The sequence below is a fragment of the Gorilla gorilla genome, chromosome 4, assembly GCF_029281585.2.
Source record: "Gorilla gorilla gorilla isolate KB3781 chromosome 4, NHGRI_mGorGor1-v2.1_pri, whole genome shotgun sequence".
Taxonomy (NCBI): Eukaryota; Metazoa; Chordata; class Mammalia; order Primates; family Hominidae; genus Gorilla; species Gorilla gorilla.
The window spans coordinates 48,554,721-48,582,300 of NC_073228.2; the positions used below are offsets into that span (position 1 = coordinate 48,554,721).

At 50.1% G+C, this 27,580-nt stretch overlaps 2 long non-coding RNA genes across 2 annotated transcripts in view; one reads left to right on the forward strand and one right to left on the reverse strand.

Annotated features, from left to right (window-relative positions):
- Positions 1–8,725: 8,725 nt before the first annotated feature.
- LOC129533748 (uncharacterized) overlaps positions 8,726–27,580 on the reverse strand; it is a 28,847-nt gene continuing 9,992 nt past the window's right edge. The window contains exon 3 of the long non-coding RNA XR_008680113.2: positions 8,726–10,055. This is a non-coding gene — a long non-coding RNA (uncharacterized lncRNA). The remainder of the gene's footprint in view (positions 10,056–27,580) is intronic.
- On the forward strand, positions 24,750–25,938 carry LOC134758453 (uncharacterized). Its single transcript, XR_010133651.1, has 2 exons — positions 24,750–24,957; positions 25,629–25,938. It is a non-coding gene; the product is annotated as an uncharacterized lncRNA (long non-coding RNA).

Below are 27,580 nucleotides of genomic sequence, written 5' to 3' on the forward strand. Positions count from 1 at the left end.
GCACACAATCCATGCTTAAGAAACCTTACCTACTGATATTCTTGGCCATTTGAAGAACGTGGGGCTGGGTATGGTGGCTCATGCCTGTAACCCCAGCACTTTGGGAGGCCGAAGCGGGCAGATCTCCTGAGGTCAGGAGTTTGAGATAGCCTGGCCAACATGGTGAAATCCTATCTCTTCTAAAAATACAAAAATTAGCTGGGCATGGTGGCAAGCACCTGTAATCCCAGCCATTTGGGAGGCTGAGGCAGGAGAATCGCTTGAACCAGGGAGGCAGAGATTGCAGTGAGCCCAGATCGCACCATTGCACTCCAGCCTGGACTACATGAGTGAAACTCCATCTCAAAAAAAAAAAAGGAAAAAAAAAAAAGAACATGGTTGAAGACCAGCTCTATGAGTAAGATCAGACTCTTGATTTTGTGAAGGTAAAGCCAGGGAAGAGAGGCAGAAGCTGAAGTCAAGACCAGCTAGTTTATGCTGCAGTAACAAATGAGTCCATGGTCCCAGGGGCCTCGAGCACTGAGGTGAAGTTCATCTCTCTCACACTTATGTGTGCCCTGCTCCACTCCTATGCGAGGCTGGCAGTGTGGTTTCTGGCTGGGGCACTGCCATCCTTGTAGCAGAGGGAAGAGAGAACAAGGTGAGCCATGCTTGGCTTTGAAAGTTTCTGCTCCCCAGTAACTCACATGTCCCACTTCACTGGCCAGCGCCAGTCATGTGGCGAAGCCTGAGTGAGGCCAATGGATCAAGGAAGTGTAATCCTTCTCCAGAGAGGAAGAGGAAATATTTGTGAGCAATGGTACGGTGTACCACAGGCATGCAAGCAATTAATTACAGGATGTGAGAAGTACCATCTACCTCTGCACGGTGCTAGGAAGGAAAAGGGGCTGACTCTGCTTGGAAGGCAGACGTCAAGCAGGGAAAGGGAAAGTCAGAGAAGGCTTCATGGAAGAGGTGATGTGTATCTGGGTCTTGAAGAAGGAATAAGAGCTCACTAGGCAGAAAGAAACAAGGGAACATTTAGGCAGGATGAAAAGGCAATTGTCAAGGATAAAATTGTGAAAGTCTGATGTGCTCTCCGTGGTTGGAGCATCTGAGTACAGGGGCTGGCTCTGGACAGGTGGACTGGACCAAGAGGGGTATTTGACCATCACACTAAGGATTCCGACTTTTCCGGTAGAGTGATGGACAGGCATTGAGGTTTCTGAACGAGGAGATATGACTTTGAGCCCTGGAGTGGCTGGATGGAGGGATGTTTTCATCCCAAGTGCTGAAAAGTAACCAAATAAAAGGGGACCCTAAATCAGGGGAAAATTCCCGGGAAGAGATGAGGTTTTTCTGCACAAGAACCCAGATAGGAACGGTCGCTCGGGGGAGCTGGGCCCCTTCCTGTTGCAGAGAGCAGGCACAGCTCGGTGGCAAACGCCGATCAGGGCACGGCGAGGCCGAGCCGAGCCCCGCAGACCTGCCTGACCTCGCGCCCGCCCCCCGCGCCGGGAGAGAGGCCCCTCCTGGCCCCTGGAGACCTGGCGGGGCGGATATTTGTCTGTGATACGATTGTAATTTGGGTCCCTTTTGGCCGCAGTAAATTGTCCTGTTTGCACAGCGCCAGGCTGAAATAGCCCGGCGCGCGCGCCCCAGGAAATGAGCTCAGGGCCGACGGCCGCGGAGAGCGCGCTGCAGCCGCCCTGGCGCTCCAGGCGCCCCGGCCAGCCCGCGTGGGGGCGGAGCTGCTATTTTTTTATTTGACCGACTTAAACAGGTAATTCGAATTATGAGCATGAAAAAGTGCCCAAGGCGCTGTCTGCCACCGAAAGCTCAGAGAAAAGTGGGAGACGCTGGCATGGGGACTGGGGAGGCTGCAGCATCTTCCTTCAAGCGCAGCGGTGGGAGGTAGGGGGACGAACCGAGGCTCGGTCTGAGATGTGCTGCCTCTGTCACCTCCCACGAGGCAATAAGGAAAGTCAAAACCCCTGGTGACAAATTGCGATTTTACAAAAATGATTTCATACTAGAAGGACTCCACAGCCATGGAAAAGAACATTTGAAGCACAGTTACATCCGCCTTACGGTGCCTTACAGGTAACACTACAACTATCTACACATACATGGATTTGTCAGCATTGCCATTGATCACAGCATATAGACAATCCTGTGCTCCTTTTTTCACTTGCTTTTATTTTCTCAACACTCTTTCTTGTTGCTACACAATTTTCAATTTACCATTTTTACTGGCAGGGTAACATTTCATTGGATGGATGTATCATAATTTATAGGACCATCCCTCTATGTTGGCTGGGGAGGGTGTCTCCAGTTTTTCCCTATCATAAATAACACCCCAATAAATGTCTTTGTAGATACAAAATGGTTCTTTCTTCCTTGTGAATTATTTTCTTAGGATTAATTCCCAGGAGGAAGATTATTGGGCCAAAGGCTATGAACATCTTTATGTCACTTGATATTATTGCCAAATTGCTTTCCAAAAGGGTTGTCTCTGATAATTTATGGTGTAAAAGAAGGAACTAACCAAATGTGTACACCGTCCTTTCCTATACACACACAAAGGGCGTCACCTTGGTGCCCAGAGGAACAGGTGCTTGGGGTAGCTCCGAGTGGGGGCGGGATAGGGGTGCAGGGGAAAGGGCATTCAGAGGTGCGGGTGCTGGGATCCACCTCACCCTGGTGTCGGTACTTTCTGGAAGGACAGGCTTCCCGGATTTTTTGACTCCCTCCCTTGTCCTACCTTTTGCTTCCATCAGATGTTTAGACCTATCACTCCCAAGCCCCTACCTTACTGTCCGCCTCTCAGAGTCCTTCCTGCCAGGGCTGCCTGGGAACTGGCCCACCCTAGGCCCTGAAATAGCGTGATTTGCTGAGCCAGCTTTCATACTAAATGGGAACTATTGGCACCTTTGGCTTCTTGTCATCTTTATGTTTTCCCGAGAGGTAGCACTAACCCCTCGATGAGGCTCAGGAGGGGAAGCTGGGGTGTGCCCCCAGGTGATACCCTGGGAGAGGCTGTCTTCCTTGCAGCTGCTCCTCAAGTCATTGCCGGGTTCGGCTCTGGTGGAAACTTCTGTATTTACAAAGATCAAGTCTGGGAGATGAGGCCAAAGACAAAACATCTTCTGTCCACACTCCTCACACTATTCAATTTGCGGATGTTGTTCCTCCCACAATTGTTTTGGTATCACCCCAGCTGACATCGTGGACATTTTTTTTTTTTTTTTTTTTTTTACTTTCCTGGCAACATTGTAGGAAGAAAGCACGTTCAGGGGACAATTCACCAGAGGGAAAACAGACTTGATTTCTCCTCCGCTGTAGCAACCCATGTGTTCTTGGGACAAATCTCTTAGGGAATATGGGTCCCAACTTTACTGACAAAATGAGGTTCTGGCTGGACCAGCCACATCATTGCTGTCCCTAGGACCCAAAAGCCCTTGGTGGAGTTTCTTTTTTTTTCTTTCTTTCTTTTTTTTTTTTTTTTTTTTGAGACCAAGTCTTTCACTGTCACCCAGGCTGGAGTGCAATGGTGCGATCTTGGCTCACTGCATCCTCTGCCTCCCGGTTCAAGCGATTCTCCTGCCTCAGCCTCGTGAGTAGCTGGGATTACAGGCACCTGCCACCATGCCCGGCTAATTTTTTGCGTTTTTAATAGAGACGGGATTTCATTATGTTGGTCAGGCTGGTCTCAAACTCCTGACCTTGTGATCCACCAGCCTCGGCCTCCCAAAGTGCTGGGATTACAGGCGTGAGCCACCATGCCTGGCCCCAACTTGGTGGAGTTTCTTATGCTCCCAAGTTCTCCTCCCATGACTGCACCATGGAGATGTGGGACAGAAGGTGCCCTTGGCGGGAGGGACTCTGAGGGGTAGACAGTAAGGTGGGGGCTGACCTGGGAGTGACAGGTCTGAGCATCAGACAGGAGAAGGACAGGGCAGGATGGGGAGTCTGAAAACTACTGGGACAAACCATTACCTGACAAGGAGAGACCTGACCCAGACACACAGGGCTTTCCACTGCCCCTCAGGCCTCCACACATCTCCTGTCTCCAGAGATGCAGCCTGTTTCCCCAGGGGCTGCTGGGAAGCCCCCCACTTTATCACTGGAGGGTGTCACACTCAGAATCACCTCTCCACCCAAACCGCCAACCTCAGTCCCAGGATCAGGCCTGTGCCTCTGGCTGTCTCCCCTCAGGTGACGGTCACACCCTGTTGGGTGCCCCGCCTGCGAGGACAGAGGAGCCATCACTGTTCCAGCTGCCTGGAGATCTTGGTGCTGGTGCCAGCCCTCAGCCTCAAGAGGTCTTTCATGGTTTCTTCCTTGAAGTTCCTCAGCTCCATGGGCAAACAGAAGCCCACATTCAAGGGAACTGCCCAGATGGGTAATGGGTACATGCCCTTGGGCCCCATTGGATGAAAATGAATGTAGAAAGAGGAGCCAAGTCACTCACTCTTAGGTTGGTCTTTTCTTGCTTTGGCGCGTGTTTTCCCACAAACGCTGCTGCCACGGTTGGAATGTTTGTCCTCTCCAAAAGTCATGTTGAGGTTTAGTTGCCATTGTGATAGTATTGGGAGGTGGACCCTGCCCTCACGATGAATGAATGACTCATGATATGAGTGAGCTCATTATCATGGGAGTGGGTTTGCCCTTTCCTGCTCCCTCTCTTTCCCTTTCTCCCTCTCTTTGCCCTTCCACCATGTGACACCCTCTGGCATGTTATGATGCAACAAGAAGGCCCTCACCAGATGCCGGCTCCTTGATTTTGGATTTCCCATCCTTCAGAACCATGAGCCAAATAAATTTCTGTTTGTTATAAATTACCCAGTCTGTGGTAATCTATTACAGCAGCACAAAACAGACTAAGACAATTGCCTACTAGCAGGCATCCCTTTCCACCAGCCTACTGAGCCATTTCCAACCCCTTAAGCTCAATCCCTAATCTGGAATATTGTCCCAGTGCCTCCAGTTCCTACAAACCAATTCATTTTGTACTTTGCGATGGCACCATCCAATGAGGGCTCAAAGTCATCTTCTCTGGGTGTCTGCAAGGTCCAACTAAACCCCACTTTACAATGTGGTCTTGTTTACGATGTCATGCATGGTCTGTCTCCCCATAGACCCCCCGGGGCACTGCCCACATCTTACACATCATTTGAACACCGTGGTACTCCGCCCAGGGCCTGCCTCTCAGCACATGCTCAGAAACATGTGTTGATCCATTTACATTGTTCATTCAACCCTTCCTGCACCTGAATAGGCTCTTGGTTGCAAGTGACAGAAACAACACTAGCTAAGAAGCAGCAAAGCAATTAATTGGAAGGATATTTATGAGCAAAAAGAGTCCATAGGGAGGGAGCACCAGGATGGGAATGGGCAAGGGAGGCCAGGGGACAGGAAACCAGCCAGCTTCAAGTCTCATGAACGTGGGTTAGGGAGGCTGCCCAGCCCTGCTCCTACTGGCCCCCACTACCACCCCTCGTGAAGACCACTGCTGAGTGTGAATTCTGGGCAAGATGGAGGAACATCCGATTGGCCAAGCCTGGGTCACATGTCTAACCCCAGATGGAGGTGGGAGGATGTGGCCTCTCCAACTTTTGTGATGGGGTCCCTGACTTCCCCCACCAGGCCTACTCGGTAAAAGACCCCACACCCCTAGGCCGGGCGTGGTGGCTCACGCCTATAATCTCAGCACTTTGGGAGGCCAAGGCAGGTGGATCACCTGAGGTCAGGAGTTCAAGACCGGCCTGACCAACATGGTGAAATCCTGTCTCTACTAAAAATACAAAACATTAGCCAGGCATGGTGGCACGTGCCTGTAATCCCAGCTACTACTCGGGAGGCTGAGGCAGGAGAATCACTTGAACCCGGGCGGCGGAGGCTGCAGTGAGCCAAGATCGCACCATTGCACTCCAGCCTGGGCAACAAGAATGAAACTCCGTCTCAAAAAACAAAACAAAACAAAACAAAAAACCCACACCCCAATGTGGGAGGCTGAGCAGCTCCCCAAAAGACAAATGTCTAACAGTTACTGAGATTGTGTTCACTGTGTGCCAGGTGTTACTCTAGACACTGACGTGTGAAGATGAGGAAGCCAGGCCCCTGCCAGGCAGCTGGCTGAGAAAGCAACCCCAGCTCCATTCATCATTTATGGGGCACCACTCCATGCCAGGTTCTTGCCCATGGGCTTTCTCAGACATCATCCCATTTAATCCTCACTGTGGCTGGGGCTGAATTAAAGGGGCTAGTGAATGGTCAAGGGAGCAGCATGGCTGCCAAGGAGTTAGGGCAGCATCACAGAGAAGTGACCATCTGGCAGGGACTAAAATGGAGTCAAGGAGGTTGAAAAAAGAGAAAGGCCTTCTAGGCAGAAGGAACAGCATGTATAAAGGCATGGAGGCCTGACAAAGTCAGAGAGGATTCAGGCCATCATGGTTTCTTGGTGTGGCTGGAATATAGGGAGCAAAAGAGGCCTAGAGGTGGCTGTTGCAGGTAGCTCATGCTAGCAATGAGCAGGCCTTGAATAAAAACAGCCAATATTTCTCAAACACTTGGTAAATGCCAAGCCCTCTATGAGGCCCTTTACATCCATCATCTCCCCCATCAGGCAAGCACTATTTTTATTTTGAAGATGATGAAACTAAGGATAAGAGGAGTTAAGTAACTTTTTCAAGGTCACACAGCTAGCAAATTGGAAGAGGCAGGATTTGAACCAAAGCTTGTGTGTTCAACCACTGATGGTGCCAGAAGGAATAGGAGGAGTCCATGTACCTACCCTGATCCTTTAAAAAAAAAATTTTTTTTTTTTGAGACAAGATCTCACTCTGTCACCCAGGCTGGAGTGCAGTGGGGTGATCACAGCTTACTATAGCCTCGAACTCCTGGATCAAGTGATCCCTTCACCTCAGCCTCCTGAGTAGCTGGGACTACAGCTGTGCACCACCACACCCATCTAATTTGTTAATTGTTTTTTTTTTTTTGAGACGGAGTCTCACTCTGTCTCCCAGGCTGGAGTGCAGTGGCATGATCTTGGCTCACTGCAACCTCTGCCTCCTGGATTCAAGTGATTCTCCTGCCTCAGCCTCCCGAGTAGCTGGTATTACAGCCACCACACCTGGCTAATTTTTGTATTTTTAGTAGAGACAGAGTTTCACCACGTTGGCCAGGCTGGTCTCAAACTCCCGACCTCAGGTGATCCGCCCACCTCGGCCTTTCAAAGTACTGGGGTTACAGGTGTGAGCCATCACGCCTGGCCTTTTTGTTAATTTTTTGTAAAGACAGGGTCTTGATATGTTGCTCAGGCTGGTCTCAAACTGCTGGTCTCAAAACTCCTGGGCTCAAGCGATTCTCCCACCTCAGCCTCCCGAAATGCTGAGATTACAGGCATGAGCTACTGCACCTGGCCCCTTCCCTGATCCTTCCCATCCCCAGAGACTGTATTTTGCAGGATTCCCTATTCCCCTACCTCCATGGAGAGTGGCCTCCATAGCCTAGGGAGTGTGGCTTGTCTTACCCTCACTCTACCAGGTCACTTCAAGGAGGCCATGGCAGAGCTAGCTCCTTTGCACCATGACATTAAAAAGTCAGTTTCCTGTTACCATTCTCAGTTTTGTATTCAGGAAAAAGGAACTGGCCAAGCTGCATAGAACTTTTTATGGACAGAGAGAATTGTTGAAATGATAAAATACAGTCTGCTGCTTTTGGCCGGGTCATTTCTAGGCACTTCCAGTTAGAGGGACAGGTACAGAAGGCACCCAGCAGGGCAGCTTCATGCTTAGGGTTTGGCCCTAGGTCACCTGGGTTTGGATCCCAGCTGCCCCATTTCATAGTCGTGGGACTTTCGGCATGTTATTTAACCTCTCTGGGACTCAGTTTTCCCATCCATAAAACAGAGAATAACCACAGTGCCTGCCCTATAGGGCTTAGGAGGTTTAGAGAAGATGTTTGTAAAGTATCTGGCATGTAGTGAGTACTAAAAAAAGAGAAAAAAAATGCAATTTGGGCCAGGCACCATTATTATTCTCCATCCATCTTCACAATAACCCGTGTGTGAAGCAGGAGGTGTACCCATTTGACAGGTGGGGAAACAGAGGCTCAAAGATATTAAGTGGCCCTCTCAAGTTCACTCCCTAAGTGGAAGAGTGGGAATTCAATCCCAGATGTGTCCAATTACAATGTCCCTGAGTTTTACACGGTCCCTCGCTGTCTCAGGGCTTCTATGCTGGTGCACCTCGCCAAAATGTCACTTGCGGCTGAAACCACATTGTCTTCCAGATGATCAGCTATTGCACCAGCAACACAGGGCAGGAGCCAAGAGCACTGTGCTGGGGGAGCATCCAAGCCCCCCACATGAGCATGCCCAGCCCAGGCACTTGTCCCTGCTGTCTCAGGTAAAACTTTGGAAACCTCAACCCCTAATTACCGCCTGGCACAGGGCACCCGGTGGTTTCCGGATGGCTTGTATTGACTCGCGCAGTCTTCATAGGACATAGGTCTGAGCTAAATTTAAGCCCCGTCACAGACAATTTAACAGTTTTCTGTGGGGGGGGGGGGGGTAATTGAATGGTAAACCATAATTACTGATACAACTGATACCTTAATTCCCAAAACAATCTGTGGAGGTGTGTGGAATTCAAATCAGTCCAATTAGAATTCTATCTTCTCATAATAAAATACAGCATAATTGCTAATTGCCCCCTGGCTCACAATATTTTAAGGCAGAAAGTTGGTTTTGTTTTTTAATATGGCTTTTGTTTTTAATTTTGGGCTGTTGCACATGAGTGGGAAAGGATCCAGGTCTCTGTACTTGGGACAAGACGCCCAGGAGAGGCCAGCTATGCACAGGGCTCCACCGATGTCGGAGGTCTGGCTCTTGGGAAGGCCAGGATGAGCTCTGTTGATAGAAGCCACCTAAGCTGGAAATGACCTTTGGGTTGACAATGCATTCTGATGAGCACTGCAGTCAGAAGTTCCAAGTGAGACTGTAGGATTTAGGGCAAGTTTCTTAACCTGACTCAGTTTCCTGATCTGTACAATGGGTGTAATAATTGATCTTCGTCTGTGGGTTGTTGGGAAGATTGACACAGTGCCCAACATATGGTAAACACTCTAGAAATAGTAGCTGCTGTTATTAGTATAAATTCACTCACTCATTGACCCAGCAAATACATACTGAGTACTATATGTGCCAGGCACAATTTTAGGTGCTAAGGACATAACGGCAAACAAAACAGATGAAGCCCCTGCCGTTTGTGCAACTTCTAGTGGGGAAACATGATAATAGACAAATGAATACATTAAAGAATCTGGCCTCTGTGAGAGGTCATGTGATGTGGTCAAGGAGGATGTCTCTGAGGAGGTAGCACCTAGGAGCCTGAATTTACCAAGAAGGAAACTGAGTCTCAAAAGTTCAACTTTGGAGGACCGGGCATGGTGATTCATGCCTGCAATCCCAGCGCACTGGGAGACCAAGGCAGACAGACTGCTTGAGCCCAGGAGTTCAAGACCAGGGTGGGCAACATAGCTAGACCCTGTCTCTGCAAAAAATTTAAAAATTAGCCAGGTGTGGTGGTGCATGCCTGTAGTCCCAGCTACTCAGGAAGCTGAGGTGAGAGGGTCACTTGAGCCCAGGAGTTGGAGGCTGCAGTGAGCTATGATCACGCCACTGCACTCCAGCCTGGATGACACAGTGAGGCCCTGTCTCTAACAAAAAAAAGTTCAACTTTGGGCAGCAGGTGCACACCGCAGATGTTTGGGAGAGAGGGGCAGGAGGATAATCTTCAGGAGAGGGAAGGAACAATCTTAGTGGAAAGGCACTAGGTGGTCAGGCAGCAGCTGCCATGGAGAAGTCATGGGTTGCTGAACTGTTGGAATCCCAGCTCTCTAGCTTTAGTCTGAAAGGCTCCTCATGATGACCTGAAGGTCGCTGTGGAGGAGAAAGTGCCCAGGCAGTGGAGCTGGAGAGACCCAGCTTCAGATCCTGGCCCTGGGTGACTTGCTGTGTGGCCTCAGACACCTGCTACATCTCTCCCAGGCTGCATCTTCTCTCCTGTAAACTGGGAACAAGAAGACATAGGTCACAGGGTCATTGGCAAGGTTGTGTGGGACCATACTTGTCAAGAACATGGCACACATTGGCACTCAGCAAGTGCCAAGTCTCCTGAAACTGAGGCTGAAAGAAAGGAAGTGACTTGTCCAAGATCACACAGTGAGTTGTGGCAGAGAATAGGCAAGCTTGGGTCCAGTGTTCTCACTCCTGATAGCCAAGAACACAGCTTCTCCCGCGGCCAGCTAGAGGGTCTTTGCAGGGCAATTGCTGATAGGCAGCAGGCCAGAAAGGATTTCAGAGGAGGAAGGATTAGGATCAAGCAAAGAGACAACCCTATTTGGCATGCACCTGAGTTAGTGCAAAACAAGCCATTCAAATTTCAACTTCGGGCATTCACTTACTTTCAACAGCTAAGCATGTTGGAGATACCTCCTAGGAGCTACAGAGCTGACTTGCGGGGTAGAGGGAGGCTGGAGGTATGGGAGGGGGGCTGTATGGAAAGGAGACATATTTCCCCAGCACAACCCCGTCTGGCATTCCCAGACAGCCCCGCCCCTCCCCATTTGACAAATCCCACTTCCCGCCTGGGATCCAAGGGGTCTCCAAGATTAAAAATCTGGTCACCCACTGGTTACAGCGCAAATGGCTCCTATTACGAGAGGGCTCTAGGGGCCTGGGAACCCAGCAAGGGGTGGGCAGGCGCCTGCTGACACAGTCTTACCCAGGGGCAGGCCCATTCACTGCCCACACAGAGGTGGGAGGTGGGGGCCCTACCTGGGGTCCCTGCACCTCAACAGTAATTACTGCTTTCTGGCTGGCCACTGCCCAGACCACCTTGTTGATGGGAACTTGGTTCCAGGCTGAACAGGGCTTGGCCCTCCTGCTCAAGGGCACCCCTTCCCACGACTGAGGCACGAGGGAGGGGTGTTGGGGGGGGAGGGTTCAGCCTCCCAGCAGCCTAAGGAAGAAGCAGCAAGATTCAGGGACAGTGGACCTAGAAACTGGGACTGATAGTCTGGGCAGGCTCTTAGGGTTTAAATCACACTTTTAGCCAAGGGACCCCCAGGTGCACCCTCAGAAGTCTTCTGGATATAACTTCAGACACCTGGGTCCCCTAATGCATAACTACCGTGACAGCAGGTATAACTGGTATGTCAAACAAGCATAGCTCCTAGGATCATCAATACACAACTTTATTTTTGTCTCCTACCTTCCTTTAGACTTTCTTTAGTGCAAGCAATCTCCCCTGTTTCTGAATTGGAACTCCCGCAGGCCCGTAACTTTTCTGCCCAATCCTAGGTAGAATAGAGTCCTGAAGTTACTTTAAGTCACAAGAAACATCTCAGTTCTGATGCTAGAATATCCAGTCCAAGATAGTGACCAAAACTGAACCTGATTTAGTGACAAGCTTTCCCCCTCCTGGGTGGGCAGCCTGCAGTGAGAGAGGAGGCCAGTGGCCTTTTCCTCAGTTTCTCAGCAGTGCTGTACGCAGCCTGGTCTTCAGCTCTCTGGGGTGGAGCCTGGGGAGAAGGAAGGGGAGGCCAGGGCAGTCCTACCCTGGGAAACAGGCTTTGGGCCTCTGGCTGGCCTTGGCCTATGTCTAACACCAGCTCTTTAGGCCTTGGTTAGGAGAAAGTCAATAAATTTCTGGGTTTTGTGCAATATTCCTGTAGCAAGAATGGTCCCCTAGAGTAACAATGACTAAAACAAGATAATATCTACATTCATACTCTGACACAATTCTCACTTATTCTGCAAACTCTGATTAAAGGTCCATATGTGATTAACGCTGGGATAGCCCTGGAGATGCAGAAAACAGCCTCGTTGGGATGTTTGATGCCCTTGGCTTCGTCACCCATCTCACAATGACCTGAAGCTCAATGACACCCAGGTGAGGAGAAACTCATTTTTATCCCTGTTTAGTCAATAACCAGGAAGCATGGGGCTTACAATCTAGAGAACACTTCTAAAGACCACATCTTCAGCAGTACCCACTTTACTGATGGGGAAATGAGCTTCAGAGAGATTAACTAATGTGCCTAATGATATTTGGTAACTGACAAGGTTTAGACTCTAACCAAGGTCTTCTGGTCCTAACTTCAGAGTCCTGTGCCCTTAAGACCACAATCTGACTCTCTTTTGTTGTCTGTGTGAGAGAAGAGTGAGGCAGGGATCTGAGTACATGAGAACGAACCAGGGAGGAAGGGCAGGCAGGCTAAACTCTCCCCGGGATCAGCAGAAAGCGGCCAGGGCTCAGACACTCACTGTAGCCATGGAAGCTGCAAGGCAGATTTAAACTCCAGACATTTGAGACACCATGTAAGCCCTCCAGTACTGTAATATTTTTGGCGAGAGGAAGATGCAAAGAACACTTAAGATTTCGAATTGTTAACAGCAGTGAAAACACTACTTGAAAGCTGAAGGGAATAGCATGATGCCTGCTTGCAGCTCCCAGCTCACATTCATCCCCTCAGCCACCCAACATTAAGAGTTTATTTTCCCAAGAGTTCAGACAGGAGTCCCAGAACAGATCTTCATTGGCTCAGGCGGGTCACATGTCCCTCCCTAAACCAATCACTATAACTAGAGGATTTGGAGCCCTGATTGGTCAGGCCTGGGTCACGTGGTTGATTTGTAGTACGCAAGGTGGAGTTAGCTCCCCGGCCCTACTTACAATGTGGGTAGGGAAGCGCTCTTAGCAGAAGGGGGAAGGGGGAACGGGGAACGGGAAATGGGAAATTAGATAAGAAAGAGGGCTTTGTACCACAGAAGGATTTCTACTTTATAGATTGGCAGTAGGAGCCCACAAATGCTTTCACATGGGAAAAGACATTTTCAATGTTGGGGGTCATGAAGGTGAATAAGGCAGCCAAGAAATTGTTGCTACCTAATCATTAGGTGTCAGTTAAACATGCACAATATCGGCTGGGCCTGGTGCTGTAATCCCAGCACTTTTGGAGGCCGAGGCAAGTGGATTGTCTGAGCTCAGGAGTTCGAGACCAGCCTGGGCAACATGGCAAAAGCCGGTCTCTACAAAAAATGCAAAAATTAGTTGGGTGTGGTGGCACCGCCTGTGGTCCCAGCTACTCGGGAGGCTGAGGTGGCAGGATTGCTTGAGCCCCGAGGTTGAGGCTGCAGTGAGCTGAGATTACACCACAGCACTCCAGTCTGAGTGAAAGAACGAGGACTGGGTGCGGTGGCTCACGCCTGTAATCCCAGCACTTTGGGAGGCCGAGGCGGGCGGATCACGAGTTCGGGAGATCGAGACCATACTGGCTAAAGCGGTGAAACCCCGACTCTACTAAATATACAAAAAATTAGCCGGGCGTGGTGGCGGGTGCCTGTAGTCCCAGATACTCGGGAGGCTGAGGCAGGAGAATGGCGTGAACCAGGGAGGCGGAGCTTGCAGTGAGCCAAAATCATGCCACTGGACTCCAGCCTGGGCGACAGAGCGAGACTCCGTCTCAAAAAAAAAAAAAGAAAAGAAAAAGAAAAAAAAAAAGAATGAGACCCCATCTCTGAAAAAAAATAAAAAATAAAATAAACATGCACAGTATCTATTAATGTAAGTTACTCGGCAATATGGGCAATGAGTAAGAGGGTAAAATCTGGTTCTGTCACTTACCAGACTTTGAAGGAGTTACTTAATTTCTCTTTGCCTCAGTTTCCCCATCTGCAAAATGAGGACAGTAACAATAACTGCTCCTAGGTTTGTTGTGCACATTAAACAAATGTATACACCGTAAGGCACTTCAAGAAGGGGTAGTCAGAGTATTTGCTTCAGTTCCCAGGAGCTGGGAGACCTCACATCCTGGCGGAGCCTCTGGTTCTGGCTGCACAGACCTGACTAGCCTGGCCTGGCCGCAGTAGCTGGCCCTGAGTAGTGACCCGCTCGCCCGCTGCCCTCAGAAGCCTCACTTGGCTGACAAACAGGAAGGTGGCAGGGCTGCCTGCGTGCCCTTGCCGCCCCCACAGCCCTGTGTCTGGCCCCAACCCTCACCTCTACTCGCGGCTGCGGTGAACTTGGATGGTGCTACTCTCACCACAAACCACAGTCCGTCACAAATTGCCGTGTGGTGAGTAGCGAGCACATTTATAATTGATGAAATCAGGGGGTGAGAGCTCATCGCTGAGATGCTCAGTAAACAAAGCCCTGGTCCTTGGGTGGGGGGGGGGTGGTGCTTGAGAGTAAACAAGGGGACAGGAATGTGGGGGGGCTTAACTCTCCTGGAGAGTACATGAAAGGTCTCACCCACCAGCTTTTGTTTTTATTATTAAACTTATTTTAAAGAGTTTCAATCCTATAGAAAAGTTGCACGAACATATAGACTCACATAGATTCCTTTTTTTTTAGAGACCGGGCCTCAGTCTGTCTCCCTGGCTGGAGTGCAGTGCTGCAATCATAGCTCACTGCAGCCTCAAACTCCTGAGGTCCTCTGATCATCCCACTTCAGCCTCCCAAGAAGCTGGAACTACAGGCGTGTACCACCATGCCCATGTAATTTTTAGTTTTTTTTTTTTTTTTTTTGTAGAGATGGGGTCTCACTATGTTGCCCAGGCTGGTCTCAAACTCCTGGCCTCAAGTGATCCTCCTATCTCAGCTTCCCAAAATGTTGGGATTTACAGGTGTGAGTCACTGCACCTGGCCTAATAATTATATTCTTCAGTCTTTTCTTACTAGTCTGTTCTTAGTCTCATTCTGTTTAACCATTCGTGAGTAAGCTGCAGAGATCATGAACTTCCCTGCTAAATACCTCAAGGACATTTTCTTACATACCTATAAGAATGACTAATGGCCAGGAGCGGTGGCTCATGCCTGTAATCCCAGCACTTTGGGAGGCTGAGGCGGGCAGATCACAAGAGACCATCCTGGCCAACATGTTGAAACCCTGTCTCTACTAAAAGTACAAAAATAAGCTGGGTGTGGTGGCGCCCACCTGTAGTCCCAGCTACTCAGGAGGCCGAAGCAGGGGAATCGCTTGAACCCGGGTGGCAGAGGTTGCAGTGAGCCAAGATCACACCATTGCACTCCATCCAGCCTGGTGACAGAACAAGACTCCGTCAAAAAAAAAAAAAAAAAAAAGAATGACTAATATCAGAAAATGTAATAACACAATACTAATATAAAATCCATGTTCAAATCTCACCAATTATCCAACACAATCCTTTTTAGCAACTCTTTTTTCCCAATCAAGCCTGATTAGCCTTTCAATAGTCAAGGTCCCAGGTAATTGTCACCCTTGGTCCCCCACCCCACTGGGGGCTAGAATCCCACAGTCAGGTAGGAGTGATGAAGCTGTGGTCAGATCAGAAAACAAGGCCAAGCTTAGGATAACAGCTGGAGCCAGATGTAGAATCTGGCTAAGTAAGCTCTGGGAGCCCTGGAAGCTGTTTCCAGAAGGTCCCCAGGGATGGGAGCCCAGGTGAGCAGGGAGAGAGGCATGGAAGCTCTTACTGGGAGCCCAAGGGAGACAGGAGGCTCTCACACTTCTGTCACAGCAGCCAAACCCTGGGCATGGACAGGTGGGGACAGGAGAGATGTTAGGAAGATAGGGAGGAGATCATCAACATTTCAGGCACAGAAGCTGGCAGAAGAGAGACACCTTTGTCATCTGTATTATGCTAATTGGTTAGTCTGTATATTTATTTAACAAATATCTATTGCACCCTTACTGTATGCCAAAAACTATTTTAAGTGCTGGGGATACAGACCCAGTTCCAGCCTTAAGGTGTTTATGTTCTATTGGGAGATGGGATAGTTTGCACTGTTGTTGTGAAAACGGTCACCCCCCATCCCCTCCCACTCCCCTTCACAACAGGTGTAAGAGAGTAAACTTGCCCAATCCACTGCTATTACACTTGGCCATGAGACTTCTTTGGCCACTAGAATGTTAGCGGTGTGTCATGATCACCCCTAACCGTGCTGTGAGGTTTGGCTTGGCTTTTAAGTTCCTGCCATTCTCCAAGAGAAGCATGTGCCCCAGGGAGCTGCTGGTCCAAGGAGAATGGAGAGAGACATGGAGTCCACCCAAACCCAAGCCACAGCCTGGAGCTGCCCTGCTCGGGCTGACACACAGACTCACAAATAAGAAAGATCAGCACTTGTTTGGAGCCTCTGAGTATCGGGGTGGTTTGTTACACAGCATCATTTCAGCAGTAGCTGACTAAGATGGGTGGAGACAGAATATAAACAAGCCAACTAAGACATGTGTGATGTCTTAGTGATAAGAACAGGAAGACAAAGAAAGCAGGAGAAGAGGAAAAGAGTGCTCAGTGCTGTTATAGATAGGGCAGCCAGGGGAAGTCCCCTGATAAGGGAGCAGAGATCTGAAGGAAGTGGGGGAAGGAGTTATCCAGGGCAGGAATTTCTCAAGGAGGAAACAGCAAGCGCAAGGCTCCCCAGGCAGGCACAAGCTGAGCCCAGGAGCAAGCCTGTATGGCTGGAGCAGAAGGAGCCAGCAGGGATAGGGTGGAGTGATCGGAGATGGTTCAGAGAGGAGGCTGGGGCCAGATCCAGTGGAAAGGACTTGGACATTTATTGGACTTGGACATCATCTCGTATAACTTGTTCCTAGCTGTCTGATGAAAGAGCGGACATGCAGAAAGGGCGCTGGCTGAGCTCCCTGGTTTGGGATTAGTACTGGCAGTGCCAATGTCGGCCACATTCAAGCCAGTGTTCCAGGGGCGTTCTCTCAGTCTCATGCTCCTGCTTTTCCTTGAGATTATCCCCTGTCTTGTCCCCTCCCTATCTTGGCTCTCTACCCACCACCCCAACACCTCCAGCTCCCCCTCTGCTCCCCCTTTTGCTCCCCTGGACCTTCCTGGCTCTCGGCCTTCAACCCTCAGCCCTCAGCCCCTTTGGCTCTCAAGGTGGGGACCACTCCCACCTCTCCAGCCCTGTCTTGGAGCCCTGGGCATTCTGTCACTAGCTCTCTGCTTGGTCCTGTCCCTCAGGTGGCCTGTGGTCCTTTCACACTGGACATGCCTCAAACGGAGCCCATCGCCAGGGGAAGGGCTCTCAGGGACTATCTGAAACCTCGGGAGCTTCGTAGACCCCTCTACAAAGGGGAGCCAGTGGCCCAGCCAGTGGCTTTATTTTCCTAAGATACTGATTTCAACATGTCACTCCCCAGCCTTCTGTCTTGGATGGCAGCTCTTTTCTATGGGATGAAGGAACCCTCCTCGGCCCAGCACTGAAGGTCTTCTACCGTCTGGTCTCAGCTCACCTTTGCATCGGCTCCCACCGCCAGCCAAGCTGGATGCCCTCCCACCCCATGCCTCAAGCACACCCTGCTTCTAGGTCCTTACTCACAGGGCCCTTTGCTCAGTGGGAGTTTGCTGAGGGCCCACTGTGTGCGGGCACTTTCCAGGGTGCTAGGCACAGAGGAGCAGCTGGCAGACTTACATTCGTAGAGCACACTCGGGTGCCTCCGCTGCGCCTCCCTGCACCTCCCCTTCCTTCCCTTCCCTCAAGGCTGGTCACCTATGGCCTCCACGACCAATGTCTCCCTGCTCCGTGGTCATTGGGAAGGTAAGCATACCTTGCTTTGTGTCTGATTGTTCTTTTAAATGAAGATTTCCATTTTTAACTATAGAAGTGACACATCCTCATTGTGAAAAATATGGAAAATGTGGAAAAGAAAGAAGTAAAAGAAGTTATATAACCTGGCTAAGAACACGGAGAAGCTTCTCTTAAAAAGAGGTGTCCTCAGCTGCTCGCCTTCCACACGCCTTCCTCGCAGAGGAGGCAGCCTTGATTCCTGGGTGGGAAATGCCAAAAATGACGGAATCAAAGCCTTTTCTGGAAGCGGGCAGAGATTTCTAGGGGTGGGGAAGAGAGAATATAGAACTTAAGAGAACTGAGCTCTTGATGGAAAGTGGGGGTGGGGAACGCAGAGGGGAGGCCCAGAGACTGAGAGGTCTAGGAGAATGGGTTAAAACCGAGGCCAGAGCCCTGGAAAAGGAGCCCAGAGGCCCCGGCTCTTTCCCTACTTACTTACTGTATCTGTGTGACCTTAAGCGAGTCCCTTGGTCTCTCTGAGATGCAGTATTTTCCTGAGTGAACGGGCATTGCCACACTTCACCTCCTCAGGGCATTGTGGGGACCTTCAAAGCCGTAAAGCCCTTTGTAAATGGTAACGCCTAACACAAATAGGAGAGCACGCTGCCCCCTCTGGGTAGGCCCCTCATCTGGGTCCTGGTTCCAGTCTGGTACTGAGCCTCTGGAGGACAAGGGTCACATTTATTCCAATTTCTCTTCTGCATGCCCCAGTGCCCACTGAGCACAGTGGGAATACAAACACATTTATTATGCACTCTGCATATGACTAGAAGGAACTTTGGAGCTCAGATCCACCCTTTACACAGATGGGGAAAATCAAGGCTCACACCACAAGGTGAGCTTGGTAGTATCTTTACAACTCCAGGTAGTGACAAAACCAGGATGCAGATTCTGAGGAATGAGCGAGTGAGAGAATGAAGGGAAATGGGGCAACAGTCAGCATGAGCAAGGGCTGACCTATGGTGGGTCTTAGCCTTGACTGTGCTCAGTGGCCCCGCAGCACCATCGTCTCTCCAAGGAGCACGGAGGCGGCCCCCCGTGTGGGGTATGGGCACAGACCCCAGGGCCCAGGCAGGCAGGGGATGTGCCGGTGGTCCTTGCCACGGGCCACCAGCTTTGCCACCCTGCTCCAGGGCCCTGGCCTCTCCCCAGGGTGCAGGACGCCACTCCCAGGCACTCTGGCTCCGTTTCTTACCAGGCTGCTCTGGGATGGCAGCATCCCAGCATCGCTATAAATAGCATCTCTCCTGGGCCCCAGACGGCCAGTTGGCAAACACTATAATTTGCTGAAAAGTTTGGAATGTGTCTAAAAATGAAGAAGGCAAATGAGACCAGCCATGAGGGGGAGCAACCAGCGTATCCATTTCAGAGAGGGGCTGAGCCTCACTCCTGCTTCTTGCCAACTTCTTTACGAGGGCACTGCAGGCAAAGCTTCAGGGAGAGGGGACAAATGTGAGTCTAGGAAGGAACTATTGTCATTTCCAGCATCAGCTGTGGCGGCTACCTCTTGTATTGGCCTCACCCCTGACCTTCCTGTCCTAACCAAAGAACGAGAGGAACTGCCACTGCTTAACCCTTTGTTGGGCTGTGCTAATGAAATTGAAGGGGACATGGTGAGCATGCGAGGACTGTGAGAGCCAGAAAGAAACCCCCAAAATAATTTCATTCAATAGTTTCATCCAAACTCTCCCAGTTTGCAAATGAGGAAGTGACTTGACAAAGGCCAGGCACCAAGTTGAAGCAGAACCAGATTTTGGCCAAGGTCCCTGGGCTCCCAGCTGGGTGCTGGGCACTGGATCCCAGGCCTGCTGTGAGGGCTGGCTCTCTTAGGGAAAGGGGAAGGGTCCCATGGCTCTCCCATCATGCTGAAGGTTGACACCTGACAAGTCACTGCAGCTTTCCCTTGTTCTGCTCTGATTCTCATTCTACTCTAAGGAGGCACAGCCACCATTATCCTGATTTTATGGCTGAACAGGCCAAGCTTCAGGGTAGAAACTCATCCTCACCCACAAAGCCATGGGAAGGCTTGAGTAGAATTTACCACTCTATCCCCAGACACTCTGGGCTGTTCCCACCTTCAGGTAGAACTCACTGCCTCAAAAGCCACCTTTTACTGTTCTTTGTCTTATCTTCTGGGATTGTGATTTTCCCTGTAGGAAAAATCATGGACAATGGCAGTAGACAATGGCAGTAGACTGGTGTGGTGGCTCACACCTGTAATCTCAGCACTCTGGGAGGCCAGGCAGGTTGAGACCAGCCTGGCCAACATGGTGAAACCCTGTCTCTACTCAAAATATAAAAATTAGCTGGGCGTGGTGGTGGGAGCCTGTAGTCCCGGCTATCAGGGATGCTGAGGCAGGAGAATCGCTTGAACCCGGGAGGTGGAGGTTGCAGTGAGCCGAGATTGTGCCACTGCACTCCAGCCTGGGCAACAGAGTGAAACTCTGTCTCAAAAAAAAATTCTGAGGTAGAGCCCCAGATCCAGCAGTCTCACTGTATGATCTTGGGCAAGTCACTTCCCTTCACTAAGGCTGAATTTATCCTTATGTAAAACTATAATAAAAATAAAAGCTTCCTTTGGGAGGCCAAAGCGGGCAGATCACGAGGTCAGGAGTTTGAGACCACCCTGGCCAACATGGTGAAACCCAGTCTCTACTAAAAATACAAAAACTAGCTGGCCATGGTGACAGGCACCTGTAATCCCAGCCACTCAGAAGGCTGAGGCAGGAGAATTGTTTGAATCCGGGAGATGGAGGTTGCAGTGAGCCGAGGTCGCACCATTGCACTCCAGCCTGGGCAACAGAGCGAGACTATGTCTCAAAAATAAATAAATAAATAAATAAATAAATAAATAAATAAAAATAATAAAATAAATGAATAAATAAGTTAAAGCTTCCATTCACAAAGCACATGGTCACGGGCTTTATGTGCATTTGTTCTCTTTGTCTTCATAACAATCAGACGGGCAAGATATATTCCTATCCTATTTTACAGATGAAGAAATTGAGGCAGAGGGTTAAGTGACTTGTCCGAGATCACATCAGATTTTTACAAGTTTGAAACTCACTGCACCAGATGCTCTGAGGTCCTTTACAGCCTTAATAATTCTGCCTTTTGTGGTTCCAAACACAATAGAAACTAGCAATGGCTCGCTTGGTAGTTCTCAGCTCTTGCCAGCTGAGAGGCTTCATTTGGGGGCAGGAGAAGACAGGGAGTAGGAAGAGTTCACATCTGTGAAAAGTCTGTACACAGGAGGAGCCAGGATGCCCGGTCTTGGCCTGTCAGCCAAGGCCATCTCTCTCTCTCTGCAGAAGGCACCTGCCGCCCTGTGGGGCCGCTTAGTGAGAACTGTGGCTGAAAAGCGACATCGCGTGTCCAGCTGTAGAACTGCACTGTTAGAGAACTCCAGGACAATGAGGAGTGGAGGGAAATATTCTGTTGTTATGGACTTGAAGGCGCTTTTAAATTATTTGTAAAGTTTTAAAAACACACAGGGGCCAGAGCCTCAGACCTAGAGAACCAGCATCTCAAGCAGTAGGACAGAGACCTGTTTTTTTAAGACTTGGGCGATTCTGTGGCAGCCTAGCTGAGAACCACAAGTATAGACAGCTTTTAAGGGGGTGCTGGTATGCTGGTCAGAACTTCTCAGCTGCAACGCCTCCACCTGGTGTTGCACTTCTGTCTGGGATACCAGAATGTTCTAGGCAGCTGACAGAAACAAATCCATTAGACATTATTTATAAAGGAAAATCTAGCTGCATTGTACATTTGATTTGTGCTTTGTTAAGAAATAAAATGGCTGGGTGCAGTGGCTCACGCCTGCAATCCTAACACTCTGGGAAATGAAGGCAGAAGAATTGCTTAAACCCAGGAGTTTGAGACCAGCCTGAACAACATTGGGAGACCCTGTCTCCACAAAAAAAATAAAATAAAATAAATAGCCGGGCACGGTGGCGTGCCAGCTACTGGGGAGGCTGAGGTGGGAGGATTGCTTGAGCCCAGGAGGTCGAGGCTGCAGTGAGCCATAATTGCGCCACTGCACTCCAGCCTGGGTGACAGAGTGAGACCCTGTTTCTTAAAAAAAGAAAGAAAAGAAAAATAAATAAAATGGCAGCTGGTAAAAAAAAAAATGAGTATAGAAATAGATTCAGTTATTTTAGAGAAATGTCAGTGAAATTCAGTCCATGTATAGAGGATACAGAAGTCTTTTTTTTTTTTTTCTTTAATGAAGTGGCTCTCAACTGGGAGCAATGTCTGGAGACATTTTACGGCTGTCACAACTGGAGGGTGCTACTGGCTTCTAGAGGGCAGGGGCAAGGGATGCGGCAGAGCATCCTGCAATCTACAGGACAGCCCCCCACAACAAAGAATTACCCGGCCCCAAATGTCCATAGTGCTGAGGCCCCAAGGCCCTGCTTCCATGAGCACAAAGGACTCCCATTTTTCAGGTCCCCTGAGGGTGGGGGCTCTGCCCTCTTCGTCCTCTCTCCCGGGACCTAGCAAGAGGCAGGTGCTCAGTACATACTGCATGACAGAAGTTCAGTGAGGGGCATTTTGAGAAAAATTATCTAATGTGAACACATTTGCAAACCTCCCTAATATGCACAGTCCTGGGTGCATTTCTACATGGCATAGACTGTCTGAAGCTAAAAAATCTCATTTGTCGGCTGGACACTACCCAAGTACACCAAACACAACCTGGGAGTCAGGGGAGAGAGGGGTGGTAAGGAGGATTCAGACCCCGTAGAAACGGGTTACACCTCAGGTCCTTCAAGCTGTGTGACTTTGGGCAAGTTGCATAACTTCTCTGGGCCTTAGTTTCTTCCTCTGTAAAATGAGGCTAACACACCTTCTCACAGGCTGTTGTGAAGGTTAAATGGCATTGTGCGCAAAAAATGATGAGCATGGCCCTGTATGTGCTGACTAAATGTTAGCTATGTGGGCCAGGTGCGGTGGCTCACACCTGTAATCCCAGCACTTTGGGAAGCTGAGGCAGGTGGATCACAAGGTCAGGAGTTCAAGACCAGCCTGGCCAACATAGTGAAACCCCCATCTCTACTAAAAATACAATTAGCCGGGTGTGGTGGCAGGTGCCTGTAATCCCAGCTACTCAGGAGGCTGAGGCAGGAGAATCGCTTGAACCCAGGAGGCAGAGGCTGCAGTGAACCAAGATCGCGCCACTGCACTCCAGCCTGGGTGACAGAGCAAGACCCCGTCTCAAAAAAAAAAATGTTAGCTGTGATTGGCACCCTCATGACTGAGGTCTGGATTGGTTGGGTGTGGGTGCTGTGCTGCCAGAGACAAGCTATCACTCACATTGTATCTGAACAAGAGTAATGATGGTGCATAATGAATACATTGGGAAGAGGCAGAAGGCCTTGGACTCACTAACTCAAAACCTCCGTGGGAGGGGCCTGGGAATATGCATCTGTAATAAACTCCTGGGCTTTTATTTTTTTGAGATGGCATTTCTCTCTTGTTGCCCAGGCTGGAGTGTGATGGCGCAATCTCAGCTCACTGCAACCTCCACCTTTGGGGTTCAAGCAATTCTCCTGCCTCAGCCTCCCAAGTAGCTTGGATTACAGGCACCTGCCACCACGCCCAGCTAATTGTTTGTATTTTTAGTAGACAGGGGTTTTACCATGTTGGCCAGGCTGGTCTCAAACTCCTGACCTCAGGTGATCCACCCACCTCAGCCTCCCAAAATGCTAGGATTACAGGCCCAGGTGATTCTTACAGTTGGGCAAATTTGGAAAATCTGGCTTTAGTACAAAGACTTTGGAGTTAAGCTACCAGGCTCTGCTACTTACTAACTGGGTGATCTTAGGCAAGCTACTTAACCTCTCTGTGCTTCGATTTCCCCACCTGTTAAGCCCTTGCCCAGCACTACTGCTGGCATCCAGTAGACTCAAGAAATGGCAGCTCCTCCCGCCTCTTTCTCAAGTTTAATGGTGTATGATCTTCACCTTCATCCTCCATACAAGGCCTGCCTTCTGCTCCTGTCATTTCTCTCTGACTCATCCTTTCTCTAAGTCCCCACTGGTCCTCGGTGGGTCTATTTGGTGCCCCTTGGCCTCCTCATGGGCTTCTCTAATTCTTGTCCCCACCATCTCACTGAGTCCGTCAAGCAGAAGCAAAAACAGAACGTGTGCTGTGGTTTGTAGTTTTCAAGGCATGTTTCACATATTTTACCTCATTGACTCTTCCCAATCATCCTGAAGCATCGCCGTCAGGATCTCTGCAAAATGAGTGAGCTGAGTCTGAAGCTCAGGGTGACTGACTGTCCTGAGCCCCAGAGCAAGTAAACAGGAGCATCTCTGCCTCCCGGCCCTGTGCATCTTCTCCGGTGACCTGAGGCCTCTCGGTTCCTCCCACTGCCCCTAGTCTGATTCGCATCCTGCCCTTCTGCTGCTCAGGAAGCAGCTCTGGCTCCCCAGCGATCAGATCCAAGTGCCTACACCTGGTTTCAAGGCCCATCACAGGCCACAGCTTGGAATCATTCTCCCCCTCCTGGATTTCCTGCATTTCCCAGACTTTCCATCAACCCAGCTGGGCTCCTCTCTGCCTCTCATCCTCCCTGCCTCCCTGCTTGAATGCAAGCTGTCTCCCTGCAGAGCACCCCTTATATAGAGTGGATAGCACAGGGAGGAATGGAGGCATGCCATGCCTGGGGTCCCTCCAAACCCCCATGCCTGGCCTCACTCCCTCAGCCCCTGCCAGGTCTCCTCCAGGAAGCCTCCCTGCCCTTCAGTGAGTATCCAGTGCTCAGCCAGGCGGTCACAGCCTTTTGCTGCTCCTCTCCTGCCCTCCCCCCCACCCCTCACACACACACTGGCCTTTGGTCCCTTTCTGCCCAGCAACTCAATCTTTTGGTGTTATTTGTATCTGTATTACCCTATCTGTCGAAAGGGGTGGGGTGAGGTGGGGGAGAGGGCTGCCACCCCCCATGTGGAGCCCACCGTGAGACCATGAACAGAATGGGGGTGACTGACAGGGCTCCTCTGCCACCTTGGCTGCTGGGGGCAGTGGTAGAAATCACCACTGTCTATTGTGACCTCCAAAGGCACTTGTCACTACACAGTGACACAAAGGTTGGTTTCCGGCTCCTCCCCGTGGCCAGCATATCCCTGGGATCCAAGACAGGTCCGCATCATACTGCCAGGGGATCCTCGGGGTTAGGCACCCAGGAATGGATGGGATGCAGGCAGGGCTGGGACTGGTGGCTGGCTCTATTGTGCTCTGATGCTGCAGGAACAGACCAGATGTCATCCAGGGGCCCGGAATTTGGGGGGCGCCGCTGGGTGTGGCAGCATCAGAAGCCTCAGATCCACATCTCCATCTGCCACAGGTGAGCTCTATACCTCTGAGCCAGTGGCCTGTGGGAGTGAAATAATCAGAGCCACTTTGAGGTCAGAAGGTACAACAGGGGTGAAGGATTGGGGTGGGGGAGGAGTTGGGGGTCCTGGAGGGCTGGTGCTGTGTTTCTGCCTTCACTCCTGACATCCTCTTGCAGTACAGGGTGAATATTTTTACCCACATCTTGCAGGTGAGAAAATAGAGGCCTGAGAGGCTGTGCTGGGAGTTCACACAAGATTCTTAGTCCTGGCACCACAAGAGTCACATGCCAAGTCCCAGGCTGCATCCAAACCAATTGAATCAAACCCTCAGGGGAGCGGGACCCAGGCAACAGTATTTTTATGGTCCCCATGTGATTGTGGTAGTGCAGTCAGTGGGGAGAAGGGAGACTAATGGCTCAGACGGCACTTTGCAAACTTTCAAGTTGTGCAAAGTTCCCTTCATGTCTTTGTGTAGCTCCTAATCCACCCTGAGCCTCCGTCCTCATCTGTAAAATGGGGATAATACGGTTCCTTGAGTTGATGAGTTGAAGTGCTTTCTTAATTAACATTGCAACTTGACCACCCGGCACTCTTGGTTCCCTTTTCCCTGTGTGGAGGGTTTGTTTCTGTTTTGCCATAGCCCTTACCACGTGTGAACATATGATATATTTTACCTATTCAGGATTTTCATTCATCAGTGCTTGACACTCCCCTACCTCTGCTAGAACACCATAAGCATGAAGGCCAAGATCTTCGTCACTGCTTCACTTTTATTCTTTCCTGTATCCCAAGCACCAAGCAGCACAGTGTTTGGCACACAGTAAAGTGCTTAACAAATAGCTGTTGAATGAATGAATGTGCCTGCCACCATCTCATACATGTTACAGGCATCGCTGCTGCTGCTGGGCTTGTGGTCTGGTCTGCAGCCTTCTCGCCTGAACCGCTCACCTCCCAAGCTGCTTGCAAACTGAATAAAGTTCTCCCAAAGTCAAGCTGATCGCTCCTTTCCCTGAGAAACATGCCTCTGTCCCTGCTTCTTGGGGTCTCCCCAGCTCACCATCTCCCCTTGGACACAGAGTGCCAGAGCACTAGCAGGGAGAAGTGGCAAAGTTTCAAGATTTCATTTGTAATTCTTTTCAGATGAAATGTCAGAAATATTAGAAAGGCAGAGTCATAAATCTGATCCTAATATAGCATAGAGCTTATTAATGAAGAATAAATCACCGAGGGAAACCTCCCCGGGGTGCTTCTCCGGGGCCTGTGGGGAAGATGGCATATTTATGTGCAAGCGTAGTGGGTCTTTTACCTTCTCAGATATATGGCCAAGGCAGATTTGTCAGGGCAGTAGCCTTAACATCAGCCAATTATATTTTTTTCTAGTAAAAATTAATCTATTCTATAGAAATCTCCTAAGCATTTATTGGATTAGGATCACATCCAAATGTAGAAAATTAAACACACACACAGTGCACACCACGGTGGGACTCTGAGAGGCCCTGAAATGGAATGACAACCACCCCCCCACCACCTCTGCTCCCTGCCAAGATATTCTCCCAACTGAAAAACTCAGAGTGAAGGAGCCAGAGGGAACAGCCTCATTGCACAGGTGGAGAAACAAAGGCCCAGAGAGGGGATAGGCCTTGCCCAGGGTCACCCAGATTGCTAAGGCTGACATGAGACAAGAACCCCAGGTCCGGGCTGGGTGTGGTGGCACACACCTGTAATCCCAGCACTTTGGGAGGCTAAGACGGGAGGATTGCTTGAGCCCAGGAGTTTGAGTCCAGCCTGGGCAGCATTAAAAGACCTCCATGTGTACAAAATATTAAAATAATACAAAAATCATCTGGGCATGGTGGTGCACACCTGTAGTCCCAGCTACTCAGGAAGCTGAGGTGGGAGGATCACTTGAGCCCAGGAGGTTGAGGCTGCTGCAGTGAGTCTCAATCACACCACTGCACTCCAGCCTAGGTGACAGAGACCCTGTCTCAAAAAAATGTTAAAAAGAACCCCAGCTCCTTCTTCCCACCTCAAAAGATGTCCACATCCCAATCCCCTAACTGTCCCAATGTGAATATGTTACCTTATGTGGCAAAGGGAACCTTCCAGGTGTGATTAAATTAAGGATATGAGGATGGAGGGATTTATCCTGGACTATCCAGATGGGTCCAATATACTCAAAAGCGTTCTTATAAAGGACAGAGGGAGGCAGGAGAGGCAGAGGAGGAGATGTAATGGCAGAAGCAGAGGCTACAATGACATGGGGCCATGAGCCAAGGAGTGCGGCAGGCTCTAGAGGCTGGAAGAGGCAAGGACCAGATTCTCCCTGGAGCCTGCAGAAGCACTGCAGCCTGCGGGCACCCCGCTTTTCAAACTTCTTCCCTCCACAACTGTCATAGTCCGTCTGTGTTCTCTGAAGCCACTTGGTTTATGGCAATTTGTTACAGCAGCACTAGGAAACTCACATAGTGTTAGAAGGAGAAGCATTGCCAGGGAAACTGCACCTGGCAGTGTAGGCTTCCCTCTGTACTCAGTGCTAGGGAGGTACTCTTACCCTGAGGGTCACCCCAGATCACCCCAGAGTCATGCGGCTCCTCCTCTCCAGAGGCCACAAGGCCACCACCCCCTGCCTGCTCT